This window comes from Mastigoproctus giganteus, chromosome 6 (assembly GCF_048544385.1).
Source record: "Mastigoproctus giganteus isolate SK-2022 chromosome 6, ASM4854438v1, whole genome shotgun sequence".
NCBI lineage: Eukaryota > Metazoa > Arthropoda > Arachnida > Uropygi > Thelyphonidae > Mastigoproctus > Mastigoproctus giganteus.
Window position 1 is genome coordinate 96,760,309 of NC_143580.1, and position 18,958 is coordinate 96,779,266.

At 39.0% G+C, this 18,958-nt stretch overlaps 1 protein-coding gene across 4 annotated transcripts in view; it reads right to left on the minus strand.

Annotated features, from left to right (window-relative positions):
- Window positions 1–18,958, minus strand: part of LOC150084468 (thyrotropin-releasing hormone receptor-like) — a 361,972-nt gene that overhangs the window by 235,448 nt on the left and 107,566 nt on the right. The window contains exon 2 of one of the 4 annotated variants that reach the window (XM_090376092.1): window positions 5,450–5,601. The exons of the other annotated variants lie outside the window; for them this stretch is intronic. The gene's annotated coding sequence lies outside the window, so the exon portion shown is untranslated. The remainder of the gene's footprint in view (window positions 1–5,449; window positions 5,602–18,958) is intronic. 4 annotated transcript variants of the gene reach the window in all.

Here is an 18,958-nt window from a genome sequence, read left to right on the forward strand (position 1 = left end):
GGATCCATAAGCCAGTGTTTCTCAAAGGGTGTGCCGCGTCACATTAGTGTGCCGCAAAATTTTCCAAGTGTGCCGCGAAATTTAGAAATTTCTTCTTCTATGACTACGTAGGTGTGCCGCAAAATTTTTCTTCTTTGGAAAATGTGCCACGAGAGTAAAAAGATTGAGAAACACTGCCATAAGCCATTGTTCCCACTGACACTGGCTTTTCACCAGTAAAAGTCATAAATTATAAATGATATTAAAGATTTTAAGTTTTCCTTCGATATTTTAGAAATGTATGTAAACCATCTCACCCTCTGTACTACTGTATATATATATATTGTAAAACTGGTGGAACCCGTATTTAGTCTCCAGAGCTAAGTTCCGGTAAACCCTTCCACATTTCTTCCATTATGCAGTATGACTAAAGACTTTTGAGGTTATGATGGACATCATGTCGAGATCAAATGTTGCTTACATTCGAGAGCACAGCTCTAAAAGGGTGTTCGCAGGCCGGCTGCTAGTTAATACACTGGACCAAACCTATTGGTAACTCTTTAGTAGGCTTCCGGATCAGCTAGTGTATAATCTTGCTACCGCTACTCTGCCAGATAATGACTGGAGGGAGTGCAAGTAGTGAGTATGCGGGGGGGGGGGGCTTTGTCCAGGCTACGTTATGTCAAGGATCTTGGTATATTCTTACCATGTGTACGCCATATCCAAAAATGTCATTACTTCATACAGCTGCCCCCCCCCCCACTTTTTCTTACTATTGAAAACACCATGAACTATCAAACTAATAGAGTAAGCTTATCTGCGAAAAGTTCTAAACCTCTCAAACACTTCCTAGTTCATTTCACAAATATACGCGGTCTCAATTCTAATCTAAATGATGTCCATTTCCACTTGCAGTCTGCCAAACCTTATGTATTTTTCTGACAGAATCTCAGTTATGGGTTGATTCAACTACTGCTCATCTCAGTTGCCCAAATTATTCACTGTATGATTCCTTTCGCCTCAAAGGTGGTACTTGTGCATATGTCCATTCTGATATTTCCTGTCAGATACTTGGTCATTTGAAATCTCCTCTTTTCGATCTTCCCTGGCTTGGACTTGTGTCAAATTCATCTGTTCTCTCTACCGTTCACCAAACTCCACCAATCACTTGGAGCTCATCGACTTCCTATCTTTGCCACTTGACTTTCTCCAGTTCAACTTTCCTAACAGTGAGGTAATTTTCCTTGGTGATTTTAATGTTCACAACTCTGGCTGGCTTCCGTTTTCTAGTCACACCGATCCAGCTGGTCGAGATGCTGAGGCTTTTGCAATTAGTAATGACCTTGCACAGATTGTTCATTTACCTACAAGAATACTGGACAATCCTAACCATACAGCAAACACGCTTGATCTTTTTCTGAAAAACAACCCTTCTAAGTTCACGGTCAAAGTGAGTGTTCCTTTAGGCGCCTCAGATCACAACTTAGTGATTATCACTTCTCCAATGGAGCCTTTATTTCATGGCTGTTCCTAATCTCGTGTTGTTTGGAATTACAAGAATGCAAAATGGGATGACCTGGGAAATTTCTTTTCTTATTTTCCTTGGTCGGATTACTGTTTCAAAACTTCTGATGTCAACGTTTGCCCAGATCGTGTCAGCGAAATTATTCTTGTAGGAATGGAATCCTTATCCCACACTCCACTTTAAAATCTCGTCCTTTATCGAAACCTTGGTTTTCCAATAAATGTGCTGAGACCGTTCTGGAGAAGAATGTTGCATTTCTTAATTGGGTTGTATCCAGTTCTTCAGTTTCATTTTCTGCCTACACCAAAGCTCACAACAAGTGTAAAGCAGTTATCAATCAGTCCAAACTAAATTTTGAACAGGCTAAGTGTAGAAAGCTTGCTTCTTGCTCTATTGGTAGCCGAGTATTCTGGTCACTTGCCAAAACTATTGGCCTCAACTTTTGCCCATCTCTGCTCCCACCTCTGTCAAAACCAGATGGTTGTGCTGTCATCTGGGCCAACAATAAAGTTGACCTGCTAGCATCCTATTTTTCTTCCAACTCATGTATTAATGATCTTGGTAAAACACCTCCCACCATTCCCAACATGCTCCATTCAATACCTCCTGTGGTCTTCGGTCAAAAGGATGTCAAAAGGATTTTGATGAATCCTGATGCTAAGAAAGCTCCAGGTTCTGACGCTATTTCTCCACTTGTGCCCCTGAACTAGTCCTGTTCTTTGCGGCCTTTTTTTGACTTTCTTACTCCAAAGATGTTTTTCCTTCTGAGTGGAAATTTGCTCATATCGAGCCAGTTCCTGAAAAGGGTGACAAATCCCTCCCATCCAATTGTCTTCCCATTGCAATTACTTCTACTCTTTCTAAAGTAAGGGAAAAATCAATCAATTAACCACCAACTCTTAAACTACCTAGAAACCTTCCATCTGATCAACGATCGCCAGTATGTATTTCGTCAGTGTCGATCCACTGGTGATATTCTAGCTTATGTTACCCATTTAGCGACAAACTCAATGCAAAAGTTCGGTGAAACACAAGCAGTTGCTCTTAACATCTCAAAGGCTTTCGGTCGTGATTGGCACAGAGATCTTCTAAACAAGCTTCCATCTTATGGTTTTCCAACTGTTTTTTGTAATTCGTTATCTAGCTTTATCTGTGATCGCTTACTGAGGGTGATGGTAGATGGCTCTCTGTCTTGTAGCTTCTCCACCCAAGGTTCAGTTTTCTCCCCCACTCTTTTCCTCTTGTATATTAATGACCTTCTTACATTGACTGGCAATCCTATCCATAGTTTTGCCGATGATAGCACATTGCATTCCACTTTCCATTTTGAAAAAGCTTGCCCTGCTGAATCAGTTTCAACTTTTCGAATATCCGCTACCAATTCCTTAAAGGCCGATCTTCTGTTAATTCTCCAGTGGGGCAGAGACAACTTAGTTGATTTCAATCCTTTTAAAACTCGGTCTTGTCCTATATCCTGCTAAAAGGATTCTTCTGCTCCTATGCTTATCTTTGGTGACACTCCGATATATCTCTTTTGGGGATTGCCCTGACTTTTAATCTCTCTTGGCACAAACACATTACAAATATTGCTTCCTCTGCATCTAAAAAAACTTTGTTTTCTCTTTCGCTCTCGGCGTTACTTTTCTTCCAAACAGCTGTTCATCTGTACAAATGGCAAATCCGTCCTACCATGGAATAATGTTCCCACATCTGGGGCGGTGCCCCCAAAACCTCTCTCTCAGGCTTCTTGATTCCATTGAGAAGAGGGCAGTTAGGTTAATTAATGATTCATCTCCAACAGAGTCTCTCCACTCGCTGTCTCATAGACGTAGTGTTTCTGCTGCATGCCTCTCCTACAGATACTTCCATGGGCACTGTTCTTCTGAATTGGCTTCTGTAATTCCCGCTCTCTCTTTCAAAACAGTCCGAACACGTGCCGCCACCAGCCAACGTCCATTTACCGTCCAACTCCAAACTCAAGGAACCAACTTTTCATCTTCCTTGTTTATTCATTCAACTGCCGTTTTCTGGAACAACCTTCCTTCATACGTATTTCCTGAAAATTACAGTCTATAGAAGTTCAAGTCTAATGTCAACAAATATCTTCTTTCGTCTTCTCAACCTCCAACCCAAGCACGCTACTAAGTTCTATAGGTCCTAATACCTCTCGTGTTTGGGGTGTTCAAAAAAAATAAATACAAAGTAACTCTGTTGTACGGTATTTCTTAACTCCTTTAAGAATCTGTTCAGACGCTATTAAGCATCTGAAAAGTTCTTAATAGATCACTCAGAGTTTATAGGTCCTTATAGTCTTTTGTGGTTAGGCCTCGCCCTGGTGCCAGGCCCGACTACGCTCATAATCTTCTTAGCGTCCTCCATAACACGAAGGGATTGAGGCGGCTGTTTTCGGCTAATACCCTGGAGTCCTTTAGGGACTTCAAAATCGGCCCGAAATCGATCTTTATCTTCTTATTAGTTATGGTCAGATATGCTGACTTGTAAGACTTTAGCCATAAACATATTTTACATAAGTATGATTGCAGTTCATAAAACCTGGCGTTGGCGTGAATATTGACGTCGGACATAAGGGCTTTTTCCTTAGAGACAATAAAGTATTTTATATCATCAGCATAAAAAATAAAATTATGATGCTGCGCTAGAAAAGATTTCAGGGCAGCAGCAAACAGGAAAGCTGATACAACACCAGCCTGAGGAATGCTCTTAGTGAGGATGTATTCTGCACGAAATTCTTCATATTGCACAATTATGCTTATTATTGACAATTGACATAAAACTGAAAATATACTATGTACCAGATTAACTATAAAAAAGCTATTGGTGAAAGCATTACTGTGGCTCAGAAGTAAAGGTAGTTACAAAAGTACAAATTAGCGTCTATGGTTAATTTAGTTAGCAGCGTGCCCTACAAGAACTTTAGTGATAATGAAAAGTCACCTGTTCTGTCATATTTCCATTACTGTTTCGGAAAAACGCTTTTCCAGATGCTTTTCTAGTTTAATTAGGTGAGGGTTGCTTGCTGTTAGGAAGGGTATCTAGCAAGAAAATCAGTTCCGGCTTACGTCAACTGTCTTTTGGCACGTTATAAATTTTTTTTACCCGCCTAAACATCAGTAGCAGAGAAATATATCCGTGGTATATGAAGGCTATGAAAGAATGGAAAAGAAACAGTAGAAAAGGCAACAGAAATTTTCTTCGCATTTGTAGAATATCTTCAGTGCTGCAGTAAGAAGAAAGAGCATAAAGATTACAGATATATAAATTCATATCAGGTAAGTATAGGAGAAAAATTGCGCAAACTACCTGTACAATTTCACGCTCTGATTAAAAAAATGAAATACAGTATATGATGAAACTTAATCCATACAGCAGAACTTTCTACTTATTTTCCAACAGAAACTGCATTGCTTGAATTCTATGGCGAGTCCATTCACTAGACCTCGGGATTTTGTTTCTCGTGTTTATGTAACGGACAGGGTGTTCAAAACGAAGGTTATCGATATTGCTGAACGCAGATCGAATATAATCTTTATGTTATGTAAGGAATGGGGAGATCACATAAACGTCTCTTGTTTCTTGTAACTGATCTTTTCAATAAAATTTTCAGATATGTTTCGCATGCTGAAAACTTCAAATTTTAGCACTATTGGTATTTCTACACACTCAACATCCAACGAATTCTTTTTAGTTAGCTAAAACTTCCTTGCAGGATGTTAACAGTTTTCATAAATTGGTGATTCCGTTCTTCTGGACATCCCAATATTTTTTGTTTGAATCTGTTTATTCTATATTTGTTTCGCTTATTGTGTGAACGTAACAGTAATGTGCTTTTTCTTATGAGGATGTAATATGCGATTTAAAAATGTGACATATCAATAAAGGTTTGAATGATATTTCTCAGTAAGCAAACGGCCATATTTTACTCACTGTTTTTCACCATCTGAAGCCGCAAAAACGATCAGTCAAAATTGTTCTTAGAAAAGGCAACATCAATGGGAAAGAGCCATTAACAGATGGCAGATATAGGCAGGGCTGTGGAAAATGCAGTCGCATGATAGAAGTGGCATATCCAAGAGCAGCTGAAAATAAATTGCGGTTAAGATGTCGGGCTTGTAATACATATCACATATAAAGATTGTTCATGCTGCAGAGTGACTAATTTCTTCTTCCGATTGGAAAAAATAATAATAAAAAAACGTAATTTATCTCAATATAAGTACATTGAAGCATTTTACGTTAAAATTCAATTGCTTTATAGATTTTTTTTTTTTTTTTTTTTTTTTGCGCTCAGAAGGGGCTTTAAGTACAGTTGGAGAAGCCAACCACTTAAACCTTCCAACTAATTATCTATCTGAATAGCCTCCGACCTGTTATTGCGCAAGGAACCCTGCAAGTAACATAAAAAAGGATCTAAAACTTTTAAGCGATGTGTTAACAACACCGTGAAGTGTGTGTGAGTGGGAGAGAGAAAGAGAGAAGAAAAATGATGATGAGAAGGTTTTATATTATACTAGCCAAAAAAAAAATATTTTTTTTGTCATACCTCCGCAATGCAAATATGTGATTCCTGAAGAAATAAACACCCTGATTCCGAAAATCACCATAAAGAGTCTCTATCACATCTACTATATCAAAAGATATTCCAACGTTTAACGTTAAAATAAATGGATATATACATATAATTCAAAAACCTTGGTGCAGCCTACGATAATCCTTACCAAAAATGCCAAGTGTACTCTCTTCAAATTGTGAATTGTTGCATAGGTATTTGAACCTAAGAGCCGTAGGTATAAGTCTGATTATACACTGGTGTTCAAAGAAAGGGCATCACCTAGGAATTTCACATTTCTAACCCTTTTTCGCGATGGTATGTTACATTAATGAATGACTAGAATCACAAATAGAAACATAAACAAAATATATTTATTGATAGTTAAAGCAAAGCTAAGTAATATTTGACAGGTACTCTCAAAATATTCTAAAACGAGCATTTGCAACCTTCATACAACAGTTATACAGGTAAACACGACAATTATGGCTGAAATGTTATCAGAATTTGCTCAGGTTTGTCATTTTAAATAGAAAACAAAATGAAAAGTTCACCAGGTGCAAACTAATATTTAGTTGAACCGCCTCTGGGCCTGATGGCAGCAGCACACCGTCGAGGCATTGAAAAGATCAATTTCTGCAGATAATCAACTGATAATTCGTGGTTCCAAACACCAATTATGGCTTACTGAAGTTCACGAAGGGTCTTTGGTTTCATTCTGCCAACTGCAGATTCCACACGATGCATACCAACAGCTCTCTATAGGATTCAGGTCCGGGCTGTTTCCTGGACACCTAAGAGTTGTAATGGACCGTTCTTCCAGTCATTTTTTTAAACTTGTAACAAATGTAAACTCATTACTGTCGAACCTCTAATGCAGAAATGAAGCTAAAGAGGTGCCTACTTACGCTTTTCGCCCGATGACAGAGCAGAGTCGTCCCCGAAAGATGGAGTTACTTGGCAGGTTGAAATGGTCTCTAATGGTTGGCAGCAATTTGCCTTCTAATATAGCAGGTATCCATTGGCATTTACGAAACCTCCGCGATATGAAATGCATTCCCATATTATTTGGCTGGTAGGGAATTTCACTGTAGACACCATACAGTCTGGATGCTATTCTTCACCACGGCTACGGCAAATCGTTTGTCTCCCTTCAGAGCCATGCAGGTTGAATTTCTTCTCATCCGAGAAAATAACTGACTTGCACTGCTCGTGGGTCCATTTGACATACTCCTTACACCAAATTAATCGGGCCTTTTTCATTTTTTGTCTGAGGAGGGACTTCTTAGGACAACGGACTACAAATCAATTTTTGAAGAGGCGTCTTCTGACTGTTACTACACTTGCTACTACTCCTGTATGTTCTTCCCATTCTCTTTTCAGCTCAGACGAAGAAGTTTACAGTTTTTAAGGCATAAGCGCGGTCCTCTTTTGGCGTAGAGACTCGTTTGCGTCCGATTCCTTTTTTCCTATTAGCAGAACCAGTACTCTAGACTTTGGAAAGAAATCTACTCACTGTCGACTGATTACAAGACACTCTATAAGCAATATGACAGGAAGAACATCCTTCCTCACGTAAAGCAAAAATAGCACTCTTTCCTCGTGGCATCAACTGCACGTAACTCGCCACCTTGATAAAAACAAGGAATGACTGCAACTCTAGCAGAGCGTGCTTATATTGCTGAAAGTAACAGCTGATGCAATATTACGTCATCGCCTACGCATGTTAATCTTATCTGATGCAATCTGTAAGAAATACTGCCATATACTTACGTTATTCGGACGACAATTACAATTTTAAGGGGTGATGCACTCTCTTTGAACACCAGTGTATTTATCACAAGAAAACCGAGGCCAGAATAAGCGATTGCCAAAATTAAGAGAATTAGCTTATGTATGTTAAAATAAATCAGTATGCCATATATTACTGGCCAGATTATGCGAAATTGGCATGGTTTTTAAAACGTAATTTTTGAAATCTACGCTTGAAAATTGGTCAAAGACGGCATTTTAATTCTTGGAGTTAAAATTAGTGTTGGCTAGTGTAATAACTTTAATATTTTATTATATCCTTCACTATCTGAAAGAAGTTTAATTTTATATTTATATAGTATTACTCAATGATGAAAGTTAAGTTAGATATTTATAGAAGTCTCTCTGTTTTGGAATTCTAAAGAAATATTTGCTAAAAACAACAAGAAAGAAACCAGCTTGTAAACATATCAATTCTTCTTGACTATCTAATTTTAACATCCTCCCCACAGCCGGTGAAAAAGACCTGAGTTTGAATCCCGTCAATAACACGTGGAATGTTTATGGTTCTTTTCACATGGCTGAGTTAGTCAGTCTCTCAGGCAAGGGCCGTATAGTTTTTTTTTTTTTTTTTTTTTTTTATCCCGGAAATTTGGTTTTTCATCCAGCAAAATAGCAATCAAACAACATTAAAAACATATTCAGAAAGTCTTCACAGCATATTCCTGAGAGTATGTCTCGGTTCATAAAGTCCGCAGAGATGGGAAGGAATCGTAATAAACCTTTTTAAATTCAAATTAACTTACTAGGTGGAATGGATACTTCTTTCTTCTGCTCTTTAAGTAGAGCCAAATGCGTTTAAGACCATAATTGTAGAATGCAGAAAAATTCGAAAAATCAACTTGTGCAGCTGTTAAAGTTTGATACAAATTAATCTTTAAAAGTTGTGAAAAAAATTACATCCTAGGTAAGCTACATTTCCCTACTAAAACTAATGTTCGCGGTTATTAGCTTTGAATTATAATGGCAAGCGTGCATTCTCAAAATTGGTGTTAAGTAAATTAAATTATTAAAGTTTTCATTCATAGTTGGATAACTCTGGAAAATAAGAAATGTGAAAAACGTTATGCTGATAAAATTGGGTACAGTCCCTGTTCATTCAAGCTGTGCGGATTTGAGAATAGTATTAATACGGCGCAAGGAAGTTCATGTTTTTGCTGCACCAGCCAAAAAAAAAAAAAAAACTGAGCTGCACATATCCCTCTTTCCGCAGGTACTGATAGGCCTTTTAATTTTCCCAAGCTGTTGGAATCACCTGTTCAGGGAAGCAACTTATTACAATTATTAGCAACTCTCTGGAAAAAGAAAATTTCCTAAAATCCACTCGATAGATCTTCCCCTGCGATGTCAATTTAAGTCCCCTGTTTCTGTCGCTATACTACCATGAAATTTAACCTTCTTTCATTTTGCTATCCTCTCTCAGAGAGCGTTATAAATGGCAATGGGTTCTTTCCTAAGAGATCTGACCACTTCATTATGACCATGGAATTTTGGGTTGTATGCACAATCTCTGTAAAAGTATTAAAAATAAGCGTTCCCGCAACGTGTAGCTTGTGGAAGAAAGCACATAACGTCGTGTAACCGATTAACGATTAGGGCCCAAACCGCAGTAGTGGAGTTACAATTCTGGTTCCAGAATTGGAACCAGAACCCCCCCCCCCCACACCCCTCCGTGCTGCTTAACAACCAATCAAAAGTGGCGGACATGACGTTATAGCCACTGAGAGGCATGAATATTGGTGCGCGTCTATGTCGAATAGCAGAGAGCACGGTTTCACACGTTGAATAACCAAACACAAATATCATTCGAGTCTTTAACGAATATAAAAACGCCTGGAAAAAATCCAGGCGTTTTTGTGTTTTCAATCGAAAATATAAGATTCCGGAGTGAGGTGCTCGACGTGCGGAGCAAAGTGCGACTGTCACTAACAATTAACCCCTGAATTTAATGCTGGAATATTTATTATTATTATTATTAAAATCAGTTTATTTCCCAAGATTTTGATTTTGATTTTGATTTGATTTCGATTTTATTGGCGCATTAGCAGCTAGGGCTATAATGCGCCAAGACCATATTTCCCAAGAAACCTTGGGTCAAACCGGGACGGCTCTGTTCCAGAAGGGTATGAATATTTACAGATTAAGGTGCGAGGAACACATGTACAATAAACAAGAGTACATGCGTGCTCGATCCGAGACATTTACAGGATTAAATATAGAAAATATACAATTGCATGAAGACAAAACAAAGTCTTTGTCAAATACAAATAGGCAAGTTAAAAAAAAAAAAAGTCATGTCCAGGAGCAGGTGAGTATCATAGATTAATTATCTGGTAGCAGTTCTTGAGGATTTCCTTCCTGTAGAGCTTGTCTTCACAGAACCTAACAGGGTGGATCCTACATTTATTGAAGATCCGAAGACAATTTCGTCAATTTCTGTCGGAAACATGTTCCTCAGGGAATCAATGCTTGGCAGCGTAAGACGCAGAGGGAGACAGGAGCTGGGGTGCTCCCCTCTTGCCCTCTTCGGGCCAGAGATTAATGTGGATACCGATGGAGCATCAATTTGCCCTGTTGGAAGCCATGCAAGCGTGAGGACAATTTTATTCATGATGATATGTCTCCAAGGAGTGGTGCCCAGATTTGCTTGTAGGATCGGTCTGGAGATAGTTAGGAATGGCCTTACCACTCTGTTCATCCATCTAAGCGACCAGTACTCTAAACTGAGAAGGTATGAAGCAGTTGACCAAATTTTTGATTCATAGAGAGGGATCGGCATAATACACCTCAGGATGTGCCGAACAAGCAGAGCTGGCTGATGCACACCGAGCTCCTGACACACTACCCAAAGAGCCGCGTACGTCTTCTGCCAAAGCGAGGCTGAAAGGTGAGCCCAACATCTCAGGTGAGGCCAAGGTCAGTATGGGAGGTCACGTTTTGCATTGGCTCCCCACTAGCAAAGATTTGGATATCATTTTTTTGACTCTCTTCCTGGTTATTGGCAGTTGCGCTTATTTGGAAGGGCTCAGATGCAGCCCGATTGTGACAAGATAATTTTCCAGCTCAATATCTGCCTAGAAGCTTGTTGGTTGATATCATGAATCTGATGATTATGATCTAAGCTCACGTAGAACTTCAGATCGTCGGCGTAGGAGACAAAGTTAAGATTCTGAGCTAGGAAAGGCTCCAAAACTGCTGCAAACAGGATATCTGACAGCACGCTTCCGTGCGGGATGCCTCCTGAGACTTCAATAGTTACCTGGAAGTCGTTGTGGGTTATAGACAGGTGTCTAGGAAGTAAATTTGACTTAAAAATTTGAAGTAAGGTATCTTCCAGGCCGAAGTAGTGTTTCAGAATGGTAAAAAGAGCTGGGAGGTGTATTCTGTCATAAGCCGATTTAAAGTCCAGGAAGATATCAATCTGTGATTTGCTGTTAAGGGTCCGCTGAATTCTGAAGAGGGTATGAAGAAGATTGGTAGTTGTTAATCTCCTCTGCAGGTACTCGGGCCGGTGTCCAGAGCAATGCTGGGCAATTGTTGGCTGAATTACGTTTTCAAACATTTTGAGTAAAGAACAACTGATGGAGATTGTTTGCAGGTCTTTAGGGGATTTGGGTTTCTTGATCTTTGAAATGGGCTTAACATAATAAGTTCTCCAAATTGAAGGAACTACTCCAGATTTTATGATTTGTCTGAAAAGGTGAAGGAGAAGGTCAACTATACATGGGCTATTAATTTTGATAATAGAGAGTGGGAAACCATCCGGGACCCACTGTAACTTTGTTGGATATTTTATTAATGACATCAATTAGGGTCTCTCTTTTTATGTCAGTCAAGTGTGTCCTAGGTAACCAGTCCTCCTATGTGAGAAAGAGAGGAATCAGAAAAATCTGCGTGCAGAAAGCGAACTGTGCCCATTCCTGGACAAGCTTTTGGCCAATGGCTAGATGATGATGATGATGTGGTGAAAGGATCCTTCTACCCTCTTCAACCTATCCAGAACAGCTTGGTTAAGGGCTTGCCTTTTCTTTTTCAAGAAGCATGCTCTTTCTTTCTTAAAGATGGAAAGGTCTGAGGGAAGTTGGGTTTTCTGTAATTTCTGGTAGGCCTTCTGCTTCCTGATGAAAGCCGCTGATTAAAACCCCCGATTTTACCTGTTACCAATCCTGGTGATTCTGGCTGCACCACATAGTGCAATTAACTTCAGTTGTTCGGACAAGAGCATAATGGCATCCTCCAGCGGCTCAGAATAGAGATGTCCCCAGTCTCCAATGCTTGATCAAACCCAATCAAGCATTGGAGAATGATCTCTGGCTTCAAATATTTAGTAGAGAAGGTTATTCTAGGGAAGTCAGCGGAGTACTCGTCAGGAATCCCAAGGGAATTGCTTTGTAAGGATAGTTTACATGCAATTGGTGAGTGATCGAATCGAAAGTTGCTAGATAGGAGTTTGCCGTCTTGCAAGTTATGGAAGATTAGGTCCGGCGCTTGACTCGCTCTAGTTGCTTGCGTCGCTAACTGTGTAAGAATAAGACCCGAAGAGTGGCCTCAGGACCCAAAAGAGCATCCCCATACTTGGGCAGTGGCAAGATAAAATCACCTGCTACAACAGTTGGAATTTTAGGCACTAAGATGGTTGCTAACCATGTGAGCAGCTCATCTTTAGTCTTCATTTTGGTCTGGGTGAATGTAAACCAGGCAGCATTGGATTTGGTGAAGGGGACTCCTCAGCGTCGTGCAGACTGCCTCAAAGTTGTTCCACTGGTTTACTCGTGTCCTTATTGGCTGGAATCGATCGTTAAATAGGATTTCAACACCTTTGCCCCACCAACTAATCCTATGATTCCCTATGTGTTTGTAAGGGGTATTAAAAGGGGTAAGATCAAGCTGTCTATCCGCTGTTAACCATGTTTCTGTAAGGCAGATGACATCAAACTCATTAAGAAATAGAAGTCTGGAGACAATGAAGCTTGTATTTTAGGCTGTGTACATTCTGCATGAACCAAAGAATCTCTCCTTCATGTGAAACTGGTAGCATGTTATCCTTTTGTAGTTATGTCTGTTTATCTCGACTGGGTCCGTTGTATGCGATCGATATGCTCCTCTCTTGGAACGGCTTTATGAGGGTGCCTACGGGCCAGCAGCTAGAATCCAACAATGTTGTTGGGGCATGTTTTTTAGTATGCCTTTGGCAATGTCCCAGATCCCACTGGATGGCTCCCTGAATGCCAGAAGATCCTTGTGTATCAGGTAAAACCGGCAATGTTGATTACGATGGCAATGCAACCACCCACCGCACCAACTGTGTGAAAAACTCATGGGACACGTGAGTTTTTCCCGAGCTCCACTGAACATTTGTTATGTTAGTTGGGTTTTAACAAGCTCCGTGGCTCATATATTCGAAGTCCTTCCTGATATGGACCCCCACGAGTCAATTTTACTGGGCACCTTGCCCGTCTTTGGACCTTTCAAGAAATTCGATGTCATTTTTCAGATGTACACGTTCCAAATACAGTTTTACAGTTGCCTTATGTAGTGGAATTATAACTTCATATCTCTACAAGAAATTTGTTCGATAAATCATTGACAAGACACCACAACCCTTCATGTGTAGCTGGGTTAAATAAACACCAGAGATGTTAACGAGAGAGACTTGGTTAAATGTTGACTGGGTTAAATAAACACGCAAGAGACGTTGTTTTCAATATGTAAAACCTGGAATTTCGCAATCTTAACATAGTTTCTACTGACTATTCCTTAAGCCTGTCCGAGTCGTCCTGAAGAAGCACTGCTTAGTTCTGGTAATTACACCTTCCTCATGCTCACACTAACTGGAAATTTTGCAGCACGCTCTGTATATTTTTCTCAATATTATTTTGGAAAATCACAAACGGTCCAGTATTGTCCCAATATTGAACTCACAGAACTCTCATCGGGACTCTACAGAAAACATTTATGGTTATTATTATAAAAAAATAAATAAAAATAAATTTTCTCCTTTTTTTTGAGAATTTTCCTGCCCCGTGACGGGTACTAGTACCAAGTGCATGGGGTGGTTGGTTCCGGTTATTATTATTTTACGGCTGAGTTAATTGGGGAGAAGGTCGTATAATTCACACCACATTCCGATTATTCTGGTTTTCAATCCTTCAAAAATAAGACATACTGTTGCACTTATGGCAGAGATACAGCAACTGAAAACTTTGAAAGTTTTCTCACATTTCATTTCTTATATTTCATCCATGCTCAATAAATGAAAGGTTTTTCATAGCTCCTTATAAATTGAACATGGCCGCTATGCACTTCAACCAATTCAGAAAAGGCAAAGATCGACTGTACTCTTCTTGGATTTTGTGAAGTGAATTGGAGACAGTATTGCATTCGAATCTTTGAATGGTTGAAAATTTGGATCATAAGACTCATTTATAAGGTGAGTATGGAGCTACTGGACTAAATTTAAGTTTTAAAACAATATAGAGGCATTTCTTACAGAGAAACCAATTTTCAGTACAGCATTAGACGCACAACTAGGACTATTTCTGTTGCATAAACTAATCCTCCCATGTATACACGTAGTTTGAAAAAGAGCGATGTCATATCGTAACCTATGGCTGCAGGTATTTGTATCGTAACCTTCTACATAATAGTGTACCCTATACGCTTATTTTTTACTTTACAGTTTATTGTGTAGTGTAATAAAATGCCACAAGTAAACTCTTAAAAGATATAACTGAATCAAAAAGCAGAGTACCTAATGCAAATTTTATTGTAATACACTACTCGGTAAGTGGTGTAGTAAAAAAACTTTGCGAATAAAATGGAAGCGAAAAAAAAACTTATACGGCTAATATATAGAAAAGTACGAATTTTCTAAGCAAAAAAGAATTATTCGCCGGAATGCACAGTAATTAAATAAATATTAATGGCGGTATGGAAGTCTGGTATTCCATATAGTTTAATATAAACAACACAACGTATTTTATCTAAAACCTAACTATTGAAAAGTGTCCCCACAAGTGATATTAACTGTTTGGGTAATATAAAAACTATTACTTATAATGCTTCAGATTATATTTGCAAATATACAAATAGGGCTGGCGTTTTAATCAAATCTGCTTAATAAAGTCTCAAGCTACTGTACTTTCCATAACACGATGGCATATCGATTTGAAATCAAGGCAACTCGTTGAAAATAGATAATTTTCAACGAGTTGCCTTGATTTGTTAGTTGAAGAGCAGAGAGCAAAACAAAAATCCAAACATTCAGTTTTCGCACGTTTCTTATTCCGTGCTTTTACCAGGAATCGCAGTTCGTATCACATTTCAAAGATTCAACCTTTAGTTTCGTGGGAGTATATACATACTGTTGCCAGATACTTTCTACCTCTTTTTCCGTAGCATTATTTTTGTCGCATTGCCAAGTGAAAATACATATTGTTGCTACGTGTATTATATACATTATACACTTAGCAACAATATGTTGCTACGTGTATATTTACCAATTCCGTTTAAGGTTGAAATTCTGGCTTTTACCAAACCGAATTGGTAAAAGCGCGAAATATCACAAAATGTTCTATATCGATGGTTCACTTTTCCAATTTTTACACAAGGATTTTTATATTCGGAGCTGCTAATATAAAATTTGTCTAACTGTCAAAGGATTCCCAGATGCGATTATCAAACTAACTTTTATCGACGTGAATTATTAAATATTCTGAATTACTCTATTAGAGCGGTGAACGTTCGATATAAAGTGAAATGTATTAATATTTCGGGCTTAATGTGTTTCAATGAGATAACAAAAATTACTGAGACTTTTATCAATTATTTTTTGGAAATACTACAATTTTCTAAAAGGGCTTTTACAATAGGATGTACATAAAATGGACGATGAAAATTAAAGCGTATATGTTAAAAAGTATATTGCGCAACTATATGTTGCGCAATATACGTTTGGCATTTGGTGATGACAACAGTGGCAATATACCCGTACATATCGTTCCAGCAGAATTGAAAATTTATTTTTTGCTTAGAAAATTCGTACTTTTCTATATATTAGCTGTATAAGTTTTTTTTCCGCAAAGTTTTATACTACACCACTTACCGAATGGTGTATTAAATTAAATTTGCATTAGGTACTCTCTGCTTTTTGATTCAGTTATTTCTGTTATATCTTTTAAGAGTTTACTTGCGGCATTTTATTACACTAGACAGTAAACTGTAAAGTAAAAATAAGCGTAGAGGGTACACTATTATGTAGAAGGTTACCCACTATCCAGGCAAGTGACGGTAGTTCCTTAATATGGGGAATACTTTGCTGGCTTGTTTGTTATTTGTTATTTAGTTTTTAGGAGCATTAGCAACTAAGGCCATATTGCTCCGCGATATGCGGTGGTCATTCCCTAACCTTTCCGCATTCTCCGTATTTGGTTGGCAACGGGCTCGAACCCCGGTCTAATCAAGAAGCGTGCGCTACGCACTGCTGCTCCTTCCCACCTGGCTATGGAGGCACCTACTTTGCTGGCAAGAACTAGAACACTTAGTGCGCATGGAGCAACAGCTCACTTGTGAGGTCTTAAAAAAACTAAACTATTATATTAGGATCACCTAGAAAGTAACTTTCAACTATCCATGTGCATTGTGTCTGTAAATTGCATGTGTTCTCTGGTCGATTTGCCTGCTTTGCTGGACGAAAAACTTCAGTTTTTCTGGGAGGGACCTTTCTATCACCGCCACGCCTGAGACTGACTAATTCAGCCACGAAGTGAAAAAAGCCCATAAAAGTTCCTCCCGTCGAAGACAGGATTCGAACCCGTGCCTTTTCCACCCGGTGTGGGAAGGACGATGATGATGCCACTGTGCTATATGCGCAAACTATTTGTGAGGTAGACCAGCCGCTCTTAGGAGACCATGTTTCTTCCCCCCCCCCGCCATGTTACATATTTTCGCAGACAGAAACGGGACCTTCCAAGACGCCGTGTCATCGGGCTCGCACTGTGAACGAGTGGTTAGAGGAACATAGTGAAGATATTATCCATCTTGATTGGCCTCAAAATTCGCCTTACCTCAATCCAATTGAACACCTATGGCATGTTTTGGAACGGGAAGTGAGTGGTATGGAGACGGAAACCGTCATCTATTCCGGCGCTGTGGAAAATCAGACATGCAAATCTGCAGACATATAATGGTTTCAATGCCTAGGCGAATAGTGGCTGTTATCAGTGCGAACCGGTGGTCTAACACGATATTAAGCAGGTGTTCATAATTCAGTGATCATTGAAACTGTGAAACACAGAGTTTGTGCTGAAATATCCAATTGGATAATGATCTCGCAGGGTATTTGTCAACCCTACATTATCCTCATCCTTAATCCGAGATTTCTTTTCGAATCCATATGGCGGGCTGAACATCAGGAGATAGGTTTGTTGGAGGACGGTTGTGCAGTATTCTCCTCCCAGTCTACCTGTTATATGATCTTTAGAATAAACCATTACTTAGAGAGATAAGTAGTCTCAATACATGTTGAAAGATAGTGTATGTGTACTTTACTGTTTGCTAGCTAAAGTAATCACCTATATTTAAATTCTGTACAGTGGGATCAACTGACGATGTTACCAACAGTAAATTCTAAGTGGGAAGCATTCAAGGAATTAATCGTGGAAGCTACTAAAAGTTTCATACCTATTAAGAAATATTGTTCAATGTTTAGGCCTAAATGGTGGTCAAATGAACTAATGAGACTCGTAACAGAGAAGAAAAATGCATGGGATGCATATAAATTATCAAGCGACTCAGAAGCCTATGGCAGATATAAGTTAATCTGTAATCAGGTGACAAAGGAGGTTCGGCAGGCGAAGGCAGATTACGAGAAATCCTTGGCTAAAAATGCTAAGAAAAACAGCAAGGATTTCTTTACTTATATAAACTCTAAAAGGAAGGGGATGAATCTGATTGGTCCACTTGACATCGATGGTTCGACTGTTGATGATCCTGCTCAGATAGCAAACAAACTGAATGAGTATTTTGCATCCTACATTCACACGTGAGGAATTATTAAGGTTTAAAAATGGCAGAAGGTTATCAAATTGTAGCAAGATACTTAATGATTTTGTAATAACTGAGATTAAAGTGGAAGAGAAATTGTTGAAGTTAAACGTAGGAAAAGCACCTGGGGTGGATGGGATCTATCCAGTTATATTAAAGGAGGCGGCAAAGCAACTAAGCAAACCCTTAGCCATAATTATGAGAGCATCCTTGGACTCAGGGAAGGTTCCCGGACTGGAGATGCGCAAATGTATCCCCAATTCACAAAGGGGGATCGAAGGGTGACACGAGTAATTACAGACCAGTTAGTTTAACTTCAGTTCCGGGTAAAATAATGGAGTCGCTGGTTAAAGATGCATTGCAGGAATATCTAGACAAGACTGCAGCAATAATTCAGACACAGCATGGGTTTGTTAAGGGAAAGTCTTGTTTGACAAATTTGATAGGATTTTATGATGTGGTTACAAAGGAACTGGATGCAAAAAAAAATTTTGATATCATATATTTGGATTTCAGGAAAGCTTTTGACACTGTTGTGCATGGAAGACTATTGTACAAATTGGAGCAGAATGGTATTAAGGGTAAGTTGCTACAATGGATAAAAGGATGGTTAAGTGGGAGAAGACAGAGGGTGGTAATCAATGGGTGCTGCTCTTCTTGGACTAATGTTATTAGTGGAGCTCCACAGGGTTCGGTGTTGAGCCCACTATTGTTTTGTATATTTATCAATGATATTGATGAAGGTATATCAGGCTTAATGTCGAAGTTTGCAGATGATACAAAGGTTGGCAGGGTTGTTAAAGACAGTAATCGCAGTGTGCTACTGCATCAGGATCTAGATAATTTGGGCAGATGGGCTAAGAAGTGGCAACTGAAGTTTAACCTTGACAAATGCAAAGTACTACATATGGGTAGAAGTAACCCCAGAGAAACGTACCAACTGTGTGGTACTACACTTAAGGTGGTAGAAAATGAAAAAGACCTGGGAGTAATTGTGCAGGCAGATATGAAGTTTTATGAGCAATGCAGAT